The 21,216-nt window shown below is 40.0% G+C and overlaps 1 protein-coding gene across 19 annotated transcripts in view; it reads left to right on the top strand.

Moving 5' to 3' along the window:
• ZNF644 (zinc finger protein 644) overlaps positions 1-21,216 on the top strand; it is a 71,832-nt gene that overhangs the window by 11,537 nt on the left and 39,079 nt on the right. For 10 of the 19 annotated variants that reach the window (XM_072997920.2, XM_078391750.1, XM_020794545.3 and 7 more), the window contains one exon: positions 6,004-6,064. The exons of the other annotated variants lie outside the window; for them this stretch is intronic. The gene's annotated coding sequence lies outside the window, so the exon portion shown is untranslated. The remainder of the gene's footprint in view (positions 1-6,003; positions 6,065-21,216) is intronic. 19 annotated transcript variants of the gene reach the window in all.

Genomic DNA, 21,216 nt, shown 5'->3' with positions numbered 1-21,216 from the left:
AATAATAACAAGTACATTTTCTAAACACACTAGGAACACTGAAATATTAATGACACTATGTTAAGGTATTTGTAATGTACTTCTATGTTTAAAAATGGGGCTGGTAAAAGGGGATGTTATCATATTGTGCACCTTGAAATAGTCTTTTCTCTAGTTGCCAATGGTCCAAGGTACTTTTTTTTTGCTTTTTGATGGTTACTTCTTCCATTTGTTAGCCTACGTATCAAATTCTGTTGGATTTGTATGATGTTCTCCTTTTGTAACCCAAGGTGATATCTTTTAAAAATATATTTACTCGATTTATTCAAACCATTCATGTAACCCTTTTTAATCTCATTACCTTCTTCAGACACTACTATATTTTATGACATCTTTCAAATATAAATAAGATAAATAAAGTTTTATGAAAATAATTGGATTATCACCTAAAAGTCATTTGCAAACCAAGTGTTATTCAGGCAAAATAAGAAGGTTCATTCTGTGATTTTTCTTTATCATGAGTAACAGCCAACTTTGATCATAAGACTACCATTAGTGAGGCTCTGGGATTTTTATATATCTTGCCTTTTTGCTCTTTTGAATTTTTCTTTGATCTGAGAACTTGTTTATAGTGGCTGGACTGTTGCCTAGCTCAGTGGTCTCCAACCTTGGGCCTCCAGATGTTCTTGGACTACAACTCCCAGAAGCCTTCACCACCACCTCTGCTGGCCAGGATTTCTGGGAGTTGAACATCTGGAGGCCCAAGGTTGGGATCACGGGCCTAGCTTATAAATTACACTAGAGGAGGTCCATTGAATCAGTGGAAACTTGGTGAGCCATGTCCTCAATAAGTTCCATTGACATAGTAAGTACTGGGGAGGATTTTTTTAACATACGGTATTTTTTCTGCGACCTATGTTTGAGTTTATGGGTGGGTTTGAACATGTTTATGAATAATCTGGTGAGAAAGGCCAGATTACTCATAAACATGTTTCAATTTATTTATGGGTTCAAATGTAGGCTGCAGAGAAAATGTGAAATGTCATAAAAATCTTGCTTCTAAGTAGGTTCATTTGAATCAGTGCAGCTTATGGAAGAGTTGTCTCATTGACTCCCACTGATTCAGTGGCCTGTTCTACTATGACATACTATGCTAAGTGACAGTTGTTTTTTCCTGTACCTGCAAACAGCTGTTCATGTTCACCTCCCATTTCTTTATTAAGCAACATTAATGTAGTACTTGTTGCTTATCTACCTGCTGCTTTTTGCATATTTGAAGCTCTGTTCAGTTTAAAATTGGAGGGATGTATTTTCTTAAGAGGAAGAGTGATGAGGACAAACAGGGAGTATGCATTCAAACTATATAGGGTAGAGGATATATGGAGAGAGGGCAGCTATGGAATAATGTGAAAGGTGGAGCAACAAGGTATTGGTTGCCCCTAAGTCAGATAGCCTGGATAGTCTTGATGTAAGCCCCCCCCCCCCCCGGGTTGAAAATGTTGTCACTTATGCCAGGTCAATTAATGAGAACACAGCAGACATGATATACTGCCACTCTGCTGTATAACATTCTGCCTTTATGAGCTAACCAAGCTGGTCTCTGAGATGGTGCTCAGGGACTTTGTCTATTCTGAGGCAGCCTTGTTAGGAGTGGTTTAGGGCTTCATGTCCTCCATAACAACCATGGATCTGTACCAAGTGATATCTGATCCCACTGATGCTGCAAAACACCCTGGGGTTCTTTTATTGTACTGGATGGGATACTGGCAGTCTAGGTGTAGAGGAACTCTAACTCTGTCGATATGGATATGTGGTGGAATTTAGACTCACTGCACGGAGTGGTGTAGATATGGAGGTTTAACTGCAGTGATCTACCACTGGAGGCGTATAGTTCTTTTGACTGGTTTCTTTACACTTTTTGGAGAATGTCCTTTGACCTAAGGAGCTGGAGATAGTTAAATGGGTTGGAGACTAGAGAGAAAATGGGAGAAATGTGGAGCAAATCAAACATTACTGAGAAGGTTTTAGAGCATGTGGTGGCTTTGCAGCTCCAACAGTTTTTGGATGAGGCTGATTCTCTAGTTCTCATTCAGTCTGGTTTCAGGTCTGGATATGTGATAGAGACAACTTTGGTCATTTTGGTGGACAGTCTGTACTGGAAACTGGACAGGGAAGTGTGTTCTTGATGGTTCTGGTGGCCCTTTCAGCAGCTTTTGATATTGTCAGCCATGGTATTGTACTAAGTTCCTTGGAATGGGACTTAGAGGCCCTGTCTTTCAGTGTTTCTGGTCTTTTCAGGAGGGTTGAGCTTAGTGGGCACGACACCCCTGTTGCAGGGCTATTTGTGCGATAAGGAGTGTGTGTCAGAGGGTGGCAACGGATCAAGAACGCTTCAGGCAGAGTGACCGTTAAGAGGAGAAACGTGTGAAAAGACTTTGCTGCGTTATGGGACAGTTTACCTGGGAATTTGACTTTTAATGATCCCGTTGAAGTTGTGGTTAAAAAAAGTTCTAGTTACGTTAATAAAGAATTGTTTAATGAAACTCCTCTCCTGTACAAACTGAAGAACTGTCAAAAGATATCAACGAACCCCTATACATCCTGTTTGATGTCTTTGCCATTGGCCTGTTGCATCTCTCAGGGCTGTCTTCTGTTGTATCTAACATATACATGAAAATACAGAGATAGGTTATTTGGAGTTTGTTGGCAATTTGCCACCAGTATGCAGATAACATCCAAACCTTTTTCTCCTTTCCATACACTTCTAGGGATGTTGTTTTGATTATAAACCAATGTCTGATCTCACTAATATACTGGATGAGAGCAAACAAACTGAAACTCCTGGTCACGTGAAAGGCAGATCAGGGAATAAGGATTCAACCTTTTCCTGAAAACTCTAGTTCACAGCTTGAATGTCCTTGGATTCATCCTGAACCTGAATGCTCAGTATTAGCAGCATCTAATGTTCATTTATTCATGGCATTCCAGTTGAACTATTTAAAATCTTAAAATATGATGCTCTTAAGGTGCTACATTCAATATGCCTGCAAGTTTGGAAAACTCAACAGTGTCCAGAGGACTAGAAAAGATCAGTCTACATCCCAATTCTAAAGAAGGGGAGTGCCAAAGAATGCTCCAACTACCGTACAATTGCACTCATTTCACACGCTAGCAAGATTATGCTCAAAATCCTACAAGGTAGGCTTCAGCAGTATGTGGACTGAGAACTCCCAGAAGTACAAGATTTCGAAGGGGCAGAGGAACTAGAGACCAAATTGCTAACATGCGCTGGATTATGGAGAAACCCAGAGAGTTCCAGAAAAACATCTACTTCTGCTTCATTGACTATGCAAAAACCTTTGACTGTGTGGACTACAGCAAACTATGGCAAGTCCTTAAAGAAATGGGAGTGCCTGCCCATTTTATCTATCTTCTGAAAAACCTATTTGTGGGGCAGGAAGCAACAGTTAGAACTGGATATGGAACAACTGATTGGTTCAAAATTGGGAAAGGAGTACAACAAGGCTGTATATTGTTCCCCCGGCTTATTTAAGTTATATGCAGAATACATCATGCAAAAGGCTGGACTGGAGGAATCCCAGGCCGGAATTAAGATTGCCGGAAGAACTATCAACAACCTCCAATATGCAGATGATACCACTCTGATGGCAGAAAGTGAGGAGGAATTAAGAAACCTTGTAATGAGGAGGAAAGAGGAGAGTGCAAAAAACGTTCTGAAGCTCAACATTAAAAAAACTAAGATCATGGCCACTGGTCCCATCACCTTCTGGCAAATAGAAGGAAAAGATATGGAGGCAGTGACAGATTTTTCTTTCTTGGCCTGATGATCACTGCAAATGGTGACAGCAGCCACAAAGTTAAAAGACCCCTACTTCTTGGGAGGAAAGCGATGAAAAACCTCGGCAGCATCTTAAAAAGCAGAGACTTCACCTTGCCAACAAAAGTCCGCATAGTCAAAGCTATGGTTTTTCCTGTAGTGATATATGGAAGTGAGAGCTGGACCATAAAGAAAGCTAACCACTGAAGAATTGATGCTTTTGAATTGTGGTGTTGGAGGAGGCTCTTGAGAGTCCCCTGGACTGCAAGGACAACAGACCTATCCATTCTAAAGGAAATCAACCCTGAGTGCTCACTGGAAGGACAGATCCTGAAGCTAATGCTCCAATACTTTGGCCATCTCATGAGAAGAGAAGGCTCCCTGGAAAAGACGCTGATGTTAGGAAAGTGTGAAGGCAAGAGGAGAAGGGGACGAAAGAGGACAAGATGGATGGACAATGTCATTGAAGCAACCAACATGAATTTGACCCAACTCCGGGAGGCAGTGGAAGACAGGAGGGCCTGGCGTGCTCTGGTCCATGGGGTCACAAAGAGTCGGGTACGACTAAATAACTAAACAACAACAACATCAGTGTTCATTTGCACAGTCAAAACTAGTGTGCAGCAGTGCTTGTTCCTTGATATGTCAACTCCTCCATAATTTTTTTTATTTCAAATGAATGTACTCTAGTTGCAACTAACTTCCAAAATAACTGCAACTATAGTAGGCCCATTTGAATCAATGGAAGTTACAGAGCAGTTGACTCACCAAATTCCCACTGGTTCAGTGGGCCCTCTGTGGTATGAGTCGATTATGCTAAGCAACATGATTTCAGCCAGTGACGTAGGTCCTTGCTGTATCTCCTCATACAAGCCTTCATGGGTTTTAAACTCTTTGGAGGAAGCCTCTCTTGTGGTCCCATTGTCTCACAGGGTACTTGGTGCAAACATGGGGAAAGACCTTTTTGGTGGCTGTTTTCAGCCTATGGAACTCTCTTTCATAGGAAAGTAGGCTGGATCCCTCCCTGCTGTCTTTCTGGCAACCAGCAAATACTTTTTAAAGGCAGACTTTTAATAAGTTAAATTGTTGCTGAGGAAGGGGTTTGAATGGGAGAGTTGTTCATCTTTTAAATGTGATTTTCAATTGTTTTAAACTGATTTTACCTAGTATTTTGTAACACTAAATATTGCAATTTATTGTAATTTTTAATTGTTTCAATACTTGTGTTTTAAAATCCATTATAAGCTCCCTTGGGAGAATGGTGTGATATAACTAAATATGGGTTCTGTGCTGATTTAAGCTGATTTTCAGAAAATGCAATAGTGTCTATGCCTGAATTGTTCAGAATGTTCTGTTATGGATTGTTTTCAGTAATAGCCAAAATAAAACAATATTCCTCTAATGGGTATGGTAACGGTCCTAGACTGATGACATTGAATATTCTTTCTTCATTTACAGTCATAACATTAGTCTCTTACTGCAAAAGTTCTGTACTAAGCAGGATTGTTTGCTGATTCAACCCTAACACACATCAGACAAAATCTTGTTTGTGTGGTTACTTTGGCGTAACCTAGATCCAGGTGCTGGAAATAATAAATTTAAACAAATGGAAATTTCCTATCCCCCACCCATCCTCCTTCTTAGGGATCTCTTTTGTCAGTGGGGAGCCAAAGAAGAGCCCTAAGGAGCCTCACAACTTGAAAGGGGGAAGTAGGAAACATTTGATTTGTTTAAACTGATCATTTCCAGCTCCTGGTACCATTATGTGCTCACACAACTGTGTGAATAAGATTCTGCTCATTGATATTTTGGATTTTTGGTGTATGTTTCATTGTGGAGTCATTCACTATGTTTTGTTCCTGCATAATGTGACAGTGACAAGAATCCTTTTATGGTAATGGATTTTAGTTTCAGATAACAAAAACGACAGTTTGAAAGAAGTTTGTATGCCCCTTAGTAGAGCACAAAACAAAGGGAATTTTCATTTTAAAACCAAGTGAGCAAGACTGTGTAAGCCAAAATGACTTCGTGGTGCTAAACAAATAGGTATAAAAATGAAAAAAACATACAGGGTGGTTTGTGCTGCTACTAATAAGTAGATTGGTGATTATCTCCTTATTTCGGTTCTGAAACAAGAGTAATATAATGTTTCAGATAACTTTATAGAAGTTTTCTAATTATTGCAGGTTTGTCTTGACATTGGCTCCAAATTTGCAGCTTCAAATCAGGGAGAGAGAGCAAATGTGGGTAAGTAGTAAAAAACCTGTAGATTTGTATCTGATTTGGAATAGTAAACAATTATTCACAATGAAATAGAGCAAACAGTACTAATGAATCTCTTCCCTTGTGAATACCTAAAAGAAGAACCTCTTGCCATACCATCCTACTTGTATCTGAAGATCTTCTGCAGAGGGCCTTTTCCAGATGCCTCTCTTAACAGAAATTTGTTGAACTGTTAAAACAAAGGTTATGTACTCTTTTTGCAGTGTTATGCAGCTTCAGAATACTTTCATTGTAACCATGTTTAGTCTTCCTGCTGCAAGGGTTAATTTATTTGTGCCCTTGCATTTTAATCTGTAATTTCCTAAAATGTGTTGTTTTCAACTGCTATTCTATTGTTAATGTTGTTTTTGTAACTTTGCATAACCTGATATCGTCAATAATCTCTCATAATCCTTTATACATTGGTCATACTCTCTGGTACTGATGAGATTTGTGGCCGAAAACACCTGGAGATTGGTGAAGACTGTATTGTCATATCGTGGTTAAATGATTGATTATATTCTACTCTGCATTATACGCAACTATGAAATCACAGGTTGATGGAAAGCAGTATATAGATGCTATCAAAAACAGATGTTCCACAATAAATGTACTGGCTTCTATTTTTAATAAATAACCCATAATGGAGAAAATGATTTGTAGAACTGAATAATCAGTATGCATAGTTTTGTTAAACTGAATGCTTTTGCTTATATTCCATATAAAGAAAAAAAGATACAGAATGTAACTCAATTCACTTTTAGTTGTCTGCATAGGTTTTCATTTCTTCAACTGCAACTTTATACATTGGTGCCTCACTTAGCAATTGCCTCGTTTAATGATGTATTCGCTTAGCGATGAGGTTTTAGGAGCGATCTTGTGCTCCGTTTAGCAATGTTTCCAATGCGGAATTTCGCATAGCGATGTTCGGGACCATGCCTCGCATAGCGATGATAGTTTGGGTCCCCGTTTCGCTTAGCGATGTCTGTTTTCGCTATTTTAAAAGTGTCTTAAAATGTTCCAAAACTTTAAAATGCTTGGAATCGTTAGTACACCCTGTAAAACCTTCGTTTAATGCGTTCCTATGGGGCCCCAAACTCACTGTTCAGCGAAGTTCCTCCATAGCGCCGCCATTTTCGCGCCCTCGGTAAGCGAGGGTAGGGTGCGAAAATGGTTGCGGCGGCCATTTTGGGTGTCCGGGGGCCAATTTGGAACCACCAATCAGCTGTTTAAAAAAGCATCGCAATACGATGTTTTGCCATTGAAGATAGATTAGATAGATTAGAAATTAAAGATGACGGGACGGAATGAAAAACTGTGGTGGTAGGTCACTCAGATTGATATGGCTATGCAAGGTAAGGGTTGAGGCCAAGATGAAAACAAAGTTAAGAGTGCATGAGCAAGAAGTAGATTCTGTGGAACCTAGTTTATTACATAGCCATTCACAGCATCAGTGACATGTAAGAGTAGAAGGAGATGACACACATGAGAGAGAGAGAGAGAGAGAGAAGGAAGGTACTATTTATTTATTTTATTTTATATCCCGCCTATCTGGTCTTGCGACCACTCTTGCGACCAATTTGATCAAATACCATTTTTAAAGCTAAGTGAAGAATTAAGAGTTTTCACCTGGTACCTAAATGCTTCCAAAGCATGAGTGTAAGACATGAGAAGCACATTATCTGTGTGTGATATAATCCCCCCCCTCATTTTTCTGTATGGCGGGTCTTCTTGTTACTTTCTTTGCAGATAGTGTGATTTAGGTATATTTCAGAGTACAAGATGCGATTGAGCGGATGTATTGGAAAACATAGGAATTTACATAGTTTATTGCCAAGCGTGAGAATTGTTCAAACCATAAGGATCTGCCTGCTCAATCACATCTTGTCCAGTACCCCATTTCCAAGGGTAGCCAGTCAGTATCTTGTTTATATGTTTAAAAAAGTCCTATGCTGCGTTTCCAAAGTTCAGAGGTAATGGTGAAGATAAATGCATAAACAAAATGGCAAAGAGTTATGATAAAAAATAGCTTGGAAGTTGTTAAATAAAAAAATTCATTTTTAAACTAAGAAGGGTTTGTAGCGAGAACTCATCAAGAGGCTGACTCACATTGATATCTTTGGGAATCCTGCAAGCAGTCTATGAAGGCAATAGGTCAAAGCTGGCAAGCAACAGTGTTACTTGTAATGTTACTTGAATTACATTATTTTTGGGGGGATAATAAAGGATCAGTGTCATTATTCTTGAAAATAATGTGGTGACTTGTAGTGTCATTAAGTTTTTGATATTACAAGTTGTATTTGCTTGTAATATCATTGCTTAAGTGAATTTCCCAAATTAATTGTATGGTATGTGAGATCATTGTCAGTGTCATGTTCTCCTGGCTATTCATGATAAGGAACAAGAGGAGACTCAAGCCTAATCTGGTTACGATAATAATAGGGTACTCATCATTGAGGTGGTGGAGGCATGCTGGCAATAGACCAGCCAATAACAACTGCAATAACAATAATAGCTCTGCTTGTCTTCTATCATCTAGATTAGCATCTCTTCATCTGTTCCAAAGTCTTTTAGCAGTTTCTCCAACCATAGCAGTCCTCTGCATACTTTTGCTACAGCAGTTCACTCTGACTATGTGGAAGATAGAGCTACAGCATTTTGTTTATGTCTAGCCCATGAAATAGGTTCATCCCCATGTATAAATAGGTGGACATTGTCTATGCTATCCACTGCCCAGTCTGGATCTGTGTGCCCTACAAGCTTTAGGTTTATCTTGGCTGGTAGTCTTAGCTTATAATCCATAAAGGTAAAGGTAAAGGTTCCCCTTGACATTTAATCCAGTTGTGTCCTACTCTAGGGCACGGTGCTCATTTCCGTTTCCAAGCTGTAGAGCCATCGTTTTGTCTGTAGACAGTTTCTGTGGTCATGTGGCCAGCGCGACTAGACACAGGACGTCATTACCTTCCCACAATGGTGGTACCTATTTATCTACTTGCATTTGCATGCTTTCAAACTGCTAGGTTGGCAGAAGCTGGGACAAGCAACGGGAGCTCACTCCGTCACGTGGATTCGATTTTACGACTGCTTGTCTTCTGACCTTATAGCACAGAGGCTTCTGCGGTTTAACCCACAGCGCCACCACGTCTCTGATTTACAATCCATAGTTCCCTTCAAATATCTAGCTACTCTTTTGACAGCTATCGAATCACCTTGTTTTGGTTAACTAATGTTTCTGCTCAGTATTCCCACAGCAATACCTATGTTTTCCTATAGCTTTTCTGTACTTGCTGTTGTTTAACAGAGGTTCACTTTCCTCTCTGCCTTTCAGAAAGTCTGTTGGCATGGGTGTTGCAACGGTATGGGTATCTCGGAGATCTAGTGTCTCCACAAGTTCAATAAACTTTTGTTTTTGCTTCACCAAATATAAGCTTTCTACCTCCCTTTAATTTGTATGCCCAAATAGTCGGTTGCATCCCCTTACTCTTTTTTTTCCATTTATTTGTTAAATGGCATACAATCAAGAATATTAAAAGTGTATATTGGCAAGGTAAGGATACAAGAAAAAATATAAATTAGTTTGAAGATGGTATTTAATACTGGTGAAACTGAATTGTATGGATAACATTCTAATTTATGTCGGAGATGTGGTCAGGGTGTAAGCACTTGTTTTCGTATGTATGTAGTGGGAATATGAGAATATATTGACATTTTGAAGGGTGTTTTTTAAAGAAATAAATGCTGAAGTAAAATGTAGAGCTATGCCCTAGAATAGTGTTTTTATCACTGTTTGACAGGGAACAGTGGGGCTCAATAGAAAAAGAATTACTTGCAAATTTATTAACAGTAGCAAGGCTAATGATAGCAAAGAACTGGAAAGTAAAACATGATTTTCAGTTAAATGATTGATATAAAGAAGAATGGAATATTGCTATTAATTATAAGGTAACTTGTGATACTGTAGTAAAAGAGATTGATAAATAACAGCATTTTCATTAATATTTGGGGAGTTTTTGTTGATTATTATTAATAAAAGAGTTGTGTACCTTTGTGAGATTTAGTGCGTTTTTGGAAGGGGAATGGGGCTTTGTGGGAGTGTGTGGAAGAAAAAATGATTCAATGTATCTCATGCTCCTAATGGAGGGATGCATTGCTTTTGTAAATGCATTGTTTGCATTGTTTGTTTTTGTGTCTAATTTGTTTTTAATCGGTTTGTGTTGATTTTTTTGTTTCATATTTATTTTTTCTGTAATTTAAATAAATTTTTGAAAGAAGATGGTGTATAATATCTTTGTACTCCTGTTCGCTTTGATTAGTTACAGTTAGATAATCAACATAGGAAAGAATAAAAGTTAAATGTCCATTTCTGCTTCTGGTATACAAGTACAGATATGGATCACCTTGCTTGAAATCTTGTTGCAGTAGCATCTTCAGTTGTTCATTCCAGGCCTTGGCAGCTTGCTGCAGTCCATACAGGCCTTTCTTTAGTTTGGATACAAAATCAGGATGTTTCTCGTTTATGAAGTCCATGTACAGCTAGCTCCTTTGCAATTTTTACATGTAAAAATGCAGTCTTGACATCTAGGTGTTTGACTTGCATCTTTCTGTAGACTGCCACACTCAGGACCATTCTTACAGTGCTCTGCTTGACAAGAGAGCAAAGATTTCATCAAAATCTTCTCCATATTTCTGCAGGAAACATTTTGCAAGCAGTCTTACCTTGTAGCTTTCCACTTCTCCTTCTGCACCCTGTTTCACTTTGAAGACCCATTTGCACTTAGTGGCTTTATTGCCTGGTGCTGGTATGGTCAGGGTCTATGTCTAATTTTTGAGTAGTGCTTAAATTTTTTTCTTTCTCTTTTTTTGCAGCTTCTCCATCTGGCACCTTCAGCTGCTTGCATCTGTTCAATTTTTCCCCAGGTCACTGAATCAATCAGTGACAACCTTGCAGGGTACATCAGGCGAAGAGGTGATACACCTTTTTTGGGTCACCATGAGCATCTGATGGCAGGCTTTGGAGTATCTGGTGGCATCAGTGCCTCCTCCAGTCCAGCAGCTTCAGCATCTCCATCGCTGTCCCCTTCTCTTGGTGTATTGCTCTCATCTTGTGTGTCATCATCTTCCTGTTTTTCATTTGATTCAGTTTGTAAAGACATTGGCACTGTTGTACCCAGTAGAGGTGCAGCATTTGTTCTTGCTCTTCAGAGGTATCTAACAGTCCCTCTTTTGTCAGCTTTCTTTTGTTCATCAAAATGAACCACATGTCTTAAGTTGACTTTACCTGTTTTAAGTTCATTCCTTCATAGATTTTGCTGCTGGGGCAAAGCCAAGCAAAACAGTCTGTTCTGTTCTAGAGTCCAGTTTGTGTTTTTTCTGTTTCAGTATGTAGGCATATGTCAGGCTTCCAAAGACTAATGCAGTTGATCCCAACCTTGGGTCCCCAGGTATTCTTGGAATAAACTCCTCAAAGCCTTCACTACTAGCATGACTGGGTTCGTTAGAAGTCGAGCAGTTCCTCCTTTTTAGCGGGAAATAAGCACTGAACCTCTTTTGAAAGATCAAGAGGTTTATTTGCTTTAACACTTGGTGATTCCACAACAACATCTATAGGATCGAAACAACTAATATCAGGTAATTGTCCATAATGTGATGATGAAAATCCTGACTGTAAATTAAGAAAGTTTATTGACGGGCTGGTCCAAACCACTCCTGGTCCGTAGGCTTCCTCAATGGTGCACTCCGCACCGTGCATATTGTGCCGCAACAAGGATGTCTGGCCCAGTCTTCCTCTTGCAGGGGTTGATTGGGTGATAGAAGGTTGGATCCGGTCTGATTATCTTCCCCCAATGACCTTGTCCTCGGGAAAAGACCACAACTGCCCCTTCTTGCATCTCAGTTACCAATCTTTTCTCCTTCTTTAACTCCGGGTCTGGCAATAATCCTCCCACCTTTAAGTTAGGAAAGTCCTCCAATAACCCGTGCGTTTTCCTGTATCTGAGCTCATCGTCTTTAGTTTCTCTCTCCCTTTCCTCCTCCCTCATTGTCTCCTTTCTCGGTATACTGAAAACTCTCCTCCCCTTTTGATCTTTTATATTCCCACACTGGCAGAATTAACTCCTCCTCCTTTTTCCCTTTTCCTTCCTCTACCAAACAGATTTCGACCTTTTCCTCTTTCCCCTTTGATTTCTTTCCTTCTCTTTCTTCCACCATCAATTCTTCCCTTTCTATTACTTCTCTCCCTCTTATACAGTGGTGCCTCGCTTAACGATGTTAATTGGTTCCAAAAAAAAACATCGCTATGGGAAAACATCGCTAAGCGAAACACCATTTCCCATAGGAATGCATTGAAAACCGGATAATGCATTCCAATGGGAACGGATTACCGTCCTTAAGCGAAAATCGCCATAGGAAACATCGCTAAGCGAAACGCGGTTCCCCCATTGGAATGCATTGAAGCCTATTCAATGCATTTCAATGGTTTTGACAGGTCCATTTTCACTATTTTTGAAGTGTCTTAAAATGTTCAGAAACTGTTTTAAATGCTTGGAATCGTTAGTGCACCTTGTAAAACCTTTGCAGAATTAATTTGGCTTTGTTCTGACTCTTCGTTAATTTTTGGTGAATTTCCCCCCCATTGGAATGCATTGAATAGGTTTGACAGCTGTAGGTTCAATGCATTCCAATGGGGGGAAAATTCACCAAAAATTAATGAAGAGTCAGAACAAAGCCAAATTAAGTTTGCAAAGGTTTTACAAGGTGCACTAACGATTCCAAGCATTTAAAACAGTTTTTGAACATTTTAAGACACTTTTAAAATAGCGAAAACGGACATCGTTAAGCGAAACGGGGGACCCAAAATGCAATCGCTATGCGAAGCATGGTCCCAAAATCGTCCATAGAGAACATTGTTAAACGATGCGGAAAATTCCTCAAAAAAACCCATCACTAAGCGAATACATCGTTAAACGAGGCAATCGCTAAGTGAGACACCACTGTATCTCCCTCTCTCTGATGTCTCTACTCGAGAGGACGGCTTACTCTGTTCTTTCTCTATTTTTTTTATCTCTCCTTCACAACTAGCTGTGCTGGCCAGGATTTCTGAGAATTGTAGTCCAAGAATACTTGGAGACCCAGGATTAGGAACCAATGTTCTACTATTTTCTTCACTTGACACTCTGCCGTGCTATAGTTCAAATGACCTTTTTGTGTTACCTTCAGTTGGTAATCTGTTCTGGAGATTGCATCACCCCAGAATTTGCTGAGTAGCTTTGCATCTGCAAGCATGCATCTTATCTGCTACAAAAGGGATCTCTAAAAGAGATTTCTTTTAGCTATTTCCTTCTGTTTATGAGTGTGTGGAACAGTTCTCCTGTGCAAAATGCCTTGTTCCTCCAGGAAAAGTTTTGTGTGATGTGAAAGGTACTCGCTTGTATTTTCCATCTAAAATGCCTTCCATTTTCTCTCACATATTTCTTGATATTCTCATGTGTCTCACTCTTCTCCTTAAATAGGTAGGTGTTACATTACCTCAAAATGTCATCCACAGATATTAAGACATATATGTTGTGTTCTAGAGATGGCACATAAGTGATCTACACAGGTGACTGTATATTATGTCCAGCATCTTGGTGCCTTTTCTCTTGGTGCCATTCCATAGTAGGAATGACAGGCTAACACTCTTTTCTGTGATACAGTTTACACACCTGGCTGTGCTATTTGCATCACGTAATTTTTCTCTTGATTCCTGTATCAGGATTCTGGTTTTGTAGCTCAAGAATTACTTTCAAATCTCTGTGTGCAAAGCAGTGGTGCCAGAGCTCCAGGTTTGTGTCATCCTCCTGGGCTTGAGATGTGTTACCTTGGTGTCCTGAAATACTCGGTTGGTAGACACCATTAGATTTACAAGTTTGAAAATACAGTGGAGCCTCGCAAGACAGGCGCTCCATTTAACGATGATTCCGCATTACGAGGTTTTTGCGATCGCAAAAGCGATCGCAAAACAACGTTTTCAATGGGGGAATTTCGCTGCGCGATGATTGGTTCCCTGTTTCGTGAACCAATTTTCGCTTCCTGATGATCAAAACAGTTGATCGTCGGGTTTTCAAAATAGCCGCCGGGTGCTCAAAATGGCTCCCCCGCTGTGTTTAGGAGCCATTTTTCACTGCACAGGCACCCGAAAATGGCCGCCCCTATGGAGGGTCTTTGCTGGACGGTGAGTTCTTAGCCGATTGGAACGCATTAACCAGGTTTTAATGTGTTTCAATGGCTTTTTTATTTTCGCTTTATGACATTTTCACTCTACAGCGATTTCACTGGAACAAATTAACGTCGTAATGCGAGGCACCACTGTACAATTCATTATTTTTCTATACTATGCATTCTCCATTTTCAGTGTGAACAGCAAAACCATTTAAGATTGAGACACTTAATATGTTGCATTGCAAATCAGGAACATCAGAGTGTTAGGACAGATTTCATTGGATAGTTTGCATGTTAAAGCTCCAGTTCCAATTCCTTTTATATTCATGTAGTCACCATTGGCTATTAGAATATTTCCACAGCATTCCCATTTAGGATGAGAAAGAATTCTTTTGTGTGTGTGCAATGACTGGTACATCCTGAATCAATTGTACAGTCATCTGATTTTCACTCAGAACTATAAGAAATGATATTATAAGGATTATTTAAGGATTTATAAGGAATGTTTAAAACTCTTGCTGGCCTTCTCTTCTGTCTTTCTCATAGAACCATGCTTCTTGTGACCTTTTGTCCCAGAACTGGTTTTATTAGCTTTGGCTGAGAAATTTCTGGGAGTTCGACTTTCTTTGGCTAGATGTCCCCTCTCATCACAGTTCCAGCAGCTACATGATTGGCTTCTGGGTGTGACCTTTCTTTTGTCCTTCCTGTTCACCAGGTAATTCGGGCCATTCTGTTTTGGACTGTTTCAGGAGAGTTCCTTTAATCTGTGCATCCATCCCTGAAGCATTTGAAGGCTTCTTGCAAGCCTTTCCCCTCCTCATCCTTCAGGCCGCTTCCCCCAGTATGTTTGGATGTACAGTGGTGCCTCACAAGACAGATGCCTCTCAGGACAAAAAACTCGCAAGACGAATGGTTTTGGCACTGGGGGGGGTTGATGACTCGCAAGACAAATGTTCCTATGGCGGTGCCTCGCTAGAAGAATGTTTTCCGTTTTTTGTTCCTGCCTCATGTTTGCTGATTTTTAAATGTTTTTCTATGATGTTTAAAAACTTAAAGTTTTTGATTGAATTTTTAAAAATCACCTGCACAATATGTATGGCTTTAAAGAGCACTTAATAAACCCTTTGTAAACCAAATTTGACTGTGTTCTGACTTTTTTTGCCCATAGGAACACATTAATTAAATTTCAATGCATTCCTATGGGAAAACGCATTTCGCAAGATAACATTAACCCAATGGTTCTTAACCTTTGTTACTCAGGTGTTTTTGAACTGCAACTCCCAGAAACCTCAGCCAGCAGAGCTGATGGTGAAGGCTTCGGGGAGTTGCAGTGGAAAAACATCTGAGTAACAAAGGTTAAGAACCAGTGCATTAACCGCGGAACGAATTAAATTTGTCTTGTGAGACGTCACTGTATGTACTTCATTTTATTTTTAAAATTTATTTTATTTATACCCCGTCTTTCTCCTTTAAAGGACCCAGTGCATCTTACAACAATTAAAAGTATCCAAAGCATCTCCCAGTATCCAAAGAGGAACTAAAATATAGGCATGGTTTTGCCCATTAACACCTTGGTGCCATCTGGGCATGAACCTCTGTTTGACTACTGCAGTTACCACTTGTGTGTAGGCATCCTTCAGTCTTGAGAGACTATAGTAACGTGCTCTGAATAGAGGTCTTGGAACAACGTCTAATGTGGCTGAGAAGGCCAATTTGAGACTGACAATCCCTTTCACACTGAAGACAAATACAATCTGTCCCCTGTCCAGCTCCCTGATTTTGCTGGTTTCGGAACTGCCTCTTTGCTTTGGCCTGCTGGACAAGTGCCTCTTCAAATTGGGAGAGGCCATGGTGCTCTTGAAAGTCCCGTGGAATGCAAGGAGAACAAACCTATCCATTTTGAAGGAAATCAACCCTTAGTACTCACTGGAAGGACAGATTCTGAGGCTGAGGCTCCAATACTTTGGCCATCTCATGAGAAGAGAAGACTCCCTGGAAAAGACCCTGATGTTGGGAAAGTGTGAAGGCAAGAGGAGAAGGGGACGACAGAGGCCGAGATGGTTGGACAGTGTCATCAAAGCTACCAACATGAATTTGACCCAACTCCGGGAGGCAGTGGAAGATGGGAGGGCCTGGCGTGCTCTCGTCCATGGGGTCACGAAGAGTTGGACATGACTAAACGACTAAACAACAACATGCTGCACTGCCTGCCTCCAAGCTGAGTGCTGCAATGTCAAGGTTTGCCATCTGTTGAGGTCCATTCCTAAGGCCTGCAGTTCCTGCTTGCAGATATCCTTGTATTGCAGCTGTGGTCTCCCTCCGGGGTACTTTCCCTGCACTAATTCTCCATATGGGAGATCTTTTGGAATCCGACCATCAGCCATTCTCACGACATGCCCAAGTCAACGTAGACGTCGCTGTTTTAGTAATGTATAAGTGCTAAAAATTCCAGCTCATTCTAGGACTATATTTTGAATTTTGTCCTTCCAGGCGATATCAAAAATGCATCAGAGACAACATATATCTGTTCAGCTTCCTCTCCTGCCATGCACGAAGGGTCCAAGACTCTCTGCAGTACAGGAGTGTACTCAGGACACAGGCTCTATAGACCTGGATCTTGGTATATGCCATCAGCTTCTTATTAAGCCATACTCTCTTTGTCAGTCTAGAGAACATGGTAACTACTTTGCCGATGCATTTGTCCAGCTCGACATCTACACGAAGTCATGAACAACCTCCAGTTCTTGTGTAGAGATGGTAATAGAGGCAGGTGAGTCCACGCCCTGGCCCATGACTTGTGTTTTCTTCAAATTGATTGTTAATCCAAAATCTTGTCAGGCCTTGCTAAAACAATTCATAAGTTCTTGGAGCTCTTCAGCAGAATGGGCAACAACAGCTACATCTTTGGCAAAGAGGAAGTCCTGCATGCATTTCAGCTGGACTTTGGTCTTCACTCTCAATCTAGAGGGATTAAAGAGCTTTCTATCTGATCTAGTCTGGAGACAGACACCTTCTGTTGCAGTTCCAAAAGTGTGCTTCAGCATGACAGCAAAAAAGATCCCAAACAGGGTTGACACAAGGACACAGCCCTGTTTCACTCCACTTCGGATGTCAAAGAGATCTGATGTTGAGCTATCAAAAACTACAGTGCTCTTCATTTCCTCATGAAAGGAGCTGATGATGTTAAGGAGTCGAGGTGGACATCCAATCATGGGAAGTACTTTTAAAAAGCTGTCCTTGCTAACCAAATCAAAGGCCTTTGTAAGATCTATGAAAGCCACAAAGAGTGACTATTGTTGTTTCTTACAGTTCTCCTGCAACTGTCTGAGGGGAAATACCATGTCTGTGGTGGATATATTAGCTCACAATCCACACTGTGATTCTGGATAGACTCTGCCTGAAAACACCTGGAGTCTCTTCAGCACAACACGGGCAATCAGCGTCCCTACAATGCTGAGAAGAGAGATACCACTATAGTCATTGCAGTTGCCCGTCTCCTTTGTTCTTATACAGTGTGACAATGTTTGCATCCTTCATGTCCTGTGGTACTCCACCTTCCCTCCAGCAAAGACAAAAATTTCATACAGCTCAGTGGTGATGATCTCTTTACAGCACTTCAGCACTTCATCAGGGGTGTTATCCTTCCCAGGTGTCTTGCCGGAAACGAGAGAATCCAAGGCCACTTTTATTTCTGCTAAAGTTGGTTTGCTGTCCAACTCTTCTAAGACAGGCAGGCACTTGATGTTATTTAATGCCTCTTCGGTTACTACATTCTCCCTGGAATATAGCTCAGAGTAGTGCTGCACCCAGTGTTCCATCTCCTGTGCTTGGTCCTGGATGATCACGCCTGTAGTAGTCTTCAGAGGAGCAGATTTCTTCTGTATTGGACCTAAAGCCTGCTTGATACCATCATACATTCCCTTGATGTTACCTGTGTCCGCTGCTATCTGTATCTGAGAGCGGAGCTGAAGCCAATAATTGTTAGAACATCTCCTGGCAGCCTGTTGAACTTGGTCAGTAGCAACTCGAAGAGCCTGCAAGTTGTATTTACTAGGACAGGTTTTGTATGCTACTAGAGCTCTCCTCTTATCCTTGATGGCTGGCATCAACTCCTCTGAATGGGCTTCAAACCAGTCTGCAGTCTTTTTGGTCTTCTTGCCAAACGTGGACAAGGTGGTGTTATAAACAGTGTTCTTGAAATGTTCCCATCATTCAGTTACCACCAGTACTTTTGATTAAACAGCCATGCTGTTCTCTTCCCAAGACATAGCAGAAGGAAGCTTGCTTTCAGAAACCTTCAACGCTTTTGCACCACTAGTGTATCTCTCTCCTATGACTATACTATGCTTGGAGCATTAACACTGACAAGCTACTTCCATAACTCTACTAATTGTTTTGTGTTTAAATCTTCATGTTTTACAGTCTTGTAAGCTGGCTTGTATGCCTTCTCTAAAATGGGTTAAAATTTGCATTCATGAACATTTTTGTTAATATTGTAATAGATTCCAGTGAATTAGTGGCCCAATTTAGAGGTAGGCAGTATTTTGGAACCTTAATTTTAAATATTTTTCATTCATTAGTGCTACTCACTTATATGGTAAGTCTTTTCTCGAATTTTATCTACTTATTTTAACTATTGGATGTTGTCTTAATATTTTTATTAACCAAGGGTCTTTTAAGTGAACTCCTAAATATAGTGTGTTTAGTGCAATGGGGGATGTGCTGTCTTGTGGCTGACTGGTGACATTTGATTTACTGTATTATATATTCATGTTTGATAATTATACATACAGTATTGAGATTTTACATTCAGTGAACTCCACCTTGTGGGGTTGTTTTAATTGGCTTCTCAGATGGCTACCACTTGGTGGCAGTACCTTGCTTCAAGATAAAGTGCTTTAAATATTAATAATCTTAATTGTAGAAACAGCAATGATTTGCACTGGGAGAATTACACATAGATTAAAGCAAAACCACAGTATTTATTAGCTGCACAATTATGTGAATTGAATATTCACTTATTACCTTTGCCTAAACACTATCCTGGAGACACATACACACATATAAGGTCTACCAGTGGTATTTAATTGGAGCTGGTAGCTTGTCTGCTGTGGTGCTCCACATGGTTTCTGAATGAGTTGATCCATTGTACTTCCATTCTCTGCATGAACCTAACATGGCAGTAGACTGCTTTCTGTTTCCAGAGGACTTTTTATTAATATATGAACAGTAGAGGAGTGAGTGCCCAGCTCTTATCTTATTTTGGCTAGCTAGTAGACAACAGGGGCAGGACTCAGCATGCTATTTCCTGTTGCAGCACATTTCTCTGCATTGAGATTACTGTTTGAACATCTGTGAGAAAGCAAGAGCTTTTTCTGTTACCAGAATACTTAAATTCCACTCATTCCTTTTCTCTCTGAAATTTAAAAGTTGCGAAGAGACTAGTCTGGAGTTTCTGATTTTGATCAGCAGTGCCAATTTTTAAAAAAGATAATTCATTTTGGTTATGGCAGTGATAGGTGACTTCTTTTAAACGAGATGGGAAAAAAAAGGCATACTAAAAGTGACTTCTTAGAAACTTTTGCTAATTTCTGGGGTAAAATCTAGGTGTTGGAAACATAGGCTATCTTACAGATTTGGTAGCACCACTTTATTGACCACAGTGTATTGATACCTAACTATTTCAAGATATGGAGAACAAATACAGTGGTGCCTTGCTAGACGATGATAATCCGTTCCACTGAAATCGCTGTTTAGCGAAATCATTGTCTAGCAAAAAGCATTTCCCCATTGGAATGTATTGAAACCTGTTTAATGTATTCCAATGGGGAAGAATCATTGTTGTCTAGCGAAGATCGCCCATAGGAAAGCTGCTTTGTGAACTGCCGATCAGCTGTTTAAATAGCTGTCTTGCGAAGCTTAGGTCCCGAAAACACCCGTTTTGCGAGCACGGAGGGAGCTGTCAAAATCGTTGTCTAGCAAAAATTGATTTGCGAAGCAGGGACCAAACATTGTCCAGTGGAATTCTCCCATAGGAATCACTGTTTTGCGAATCGCTATAGCAATAACAAAAAGTCAATGTCTAGCGAGGCACCACTGTACTTTCAGTTTTTTAACAGTCCTGTGTGGTTCTTCTTGTCTGCAAGGAATTTAATACACATACATAATGCTGAAATGACATCAGAGTAGATACCTGGCAAACATTTCCAAGGACAGAGTTCCACAGCCATGTTGTTATCCCAACAAGGGCTATCTCTCTTGTGGCCACACACCACAGCTCCTTCAAGCTGGGACTTATGAGATTGACCTTTAATAAAGATTTCAGAGTCCAGAGAAAGGCTTGAAGTTTACTTTAGTAAAAAAATATATCCAGAATGAAAACTACCCACAGTTCAGTTTAAAATCTTTTAACAAATGAACATTGATAGTGTTGTGTTGTGCTTCTTGAAGTCCCAATAAATATGTCTTTTACAGTTTGGGCAGAATGTAAACTCTTAACCATTCTAAATACTTTCTAGAAAAATTTCCTATCACTAATAGCTGGTGTCTTCAACTAGAATAAGAAGGGATGCATGGTATTGTCCTTATGATAGATGTCACCATGATTGTACCATTGCTGCATCAACCTTTGCATTGAAAAAACATAAAAGTATATGAGTTTATCTTTTTATGAAAAACCACAGGCAATTGAATTCTGTGTCAATTGGTTGAAACTGTAATTACATACAGAGAAACTGGAACCATATTGTGTATCTTGGTGTAATTTTATGTTATGATGGCTATTTCGTGACATTTGTACATTATTACATATGCTTGATAAAAAGCAATGATAAAGTTTGTGTGTGTTTTATATTGGGCAAAACCAAAAGAAAAATCAAAAATAAAGAAGAGAAAAATGCTGTGGCACCTTAAGGACTAACTGTTACATTTCAGTGTGAGAT

This window comes from Pogona vitticeps, chromosome 4 (genome assembly GCF_051106095.1).
Source record: "Pogona vitticeps strain Pit_001003342236 chromosome 4, PviZW2.1, whole genome shotgun sequence".
Taxonomy (NCBI): domain Eukaryota; kingdom Metazoa; phylum Chordata; class Lepidosauria; order Squamata; family Agamidae; genus Pogona; species Pogona vitticeps.
Note: the sequence above shows the minus strand (reverse complement) of the source record. Positions and strands in the feature narration are given on the sequence as shown.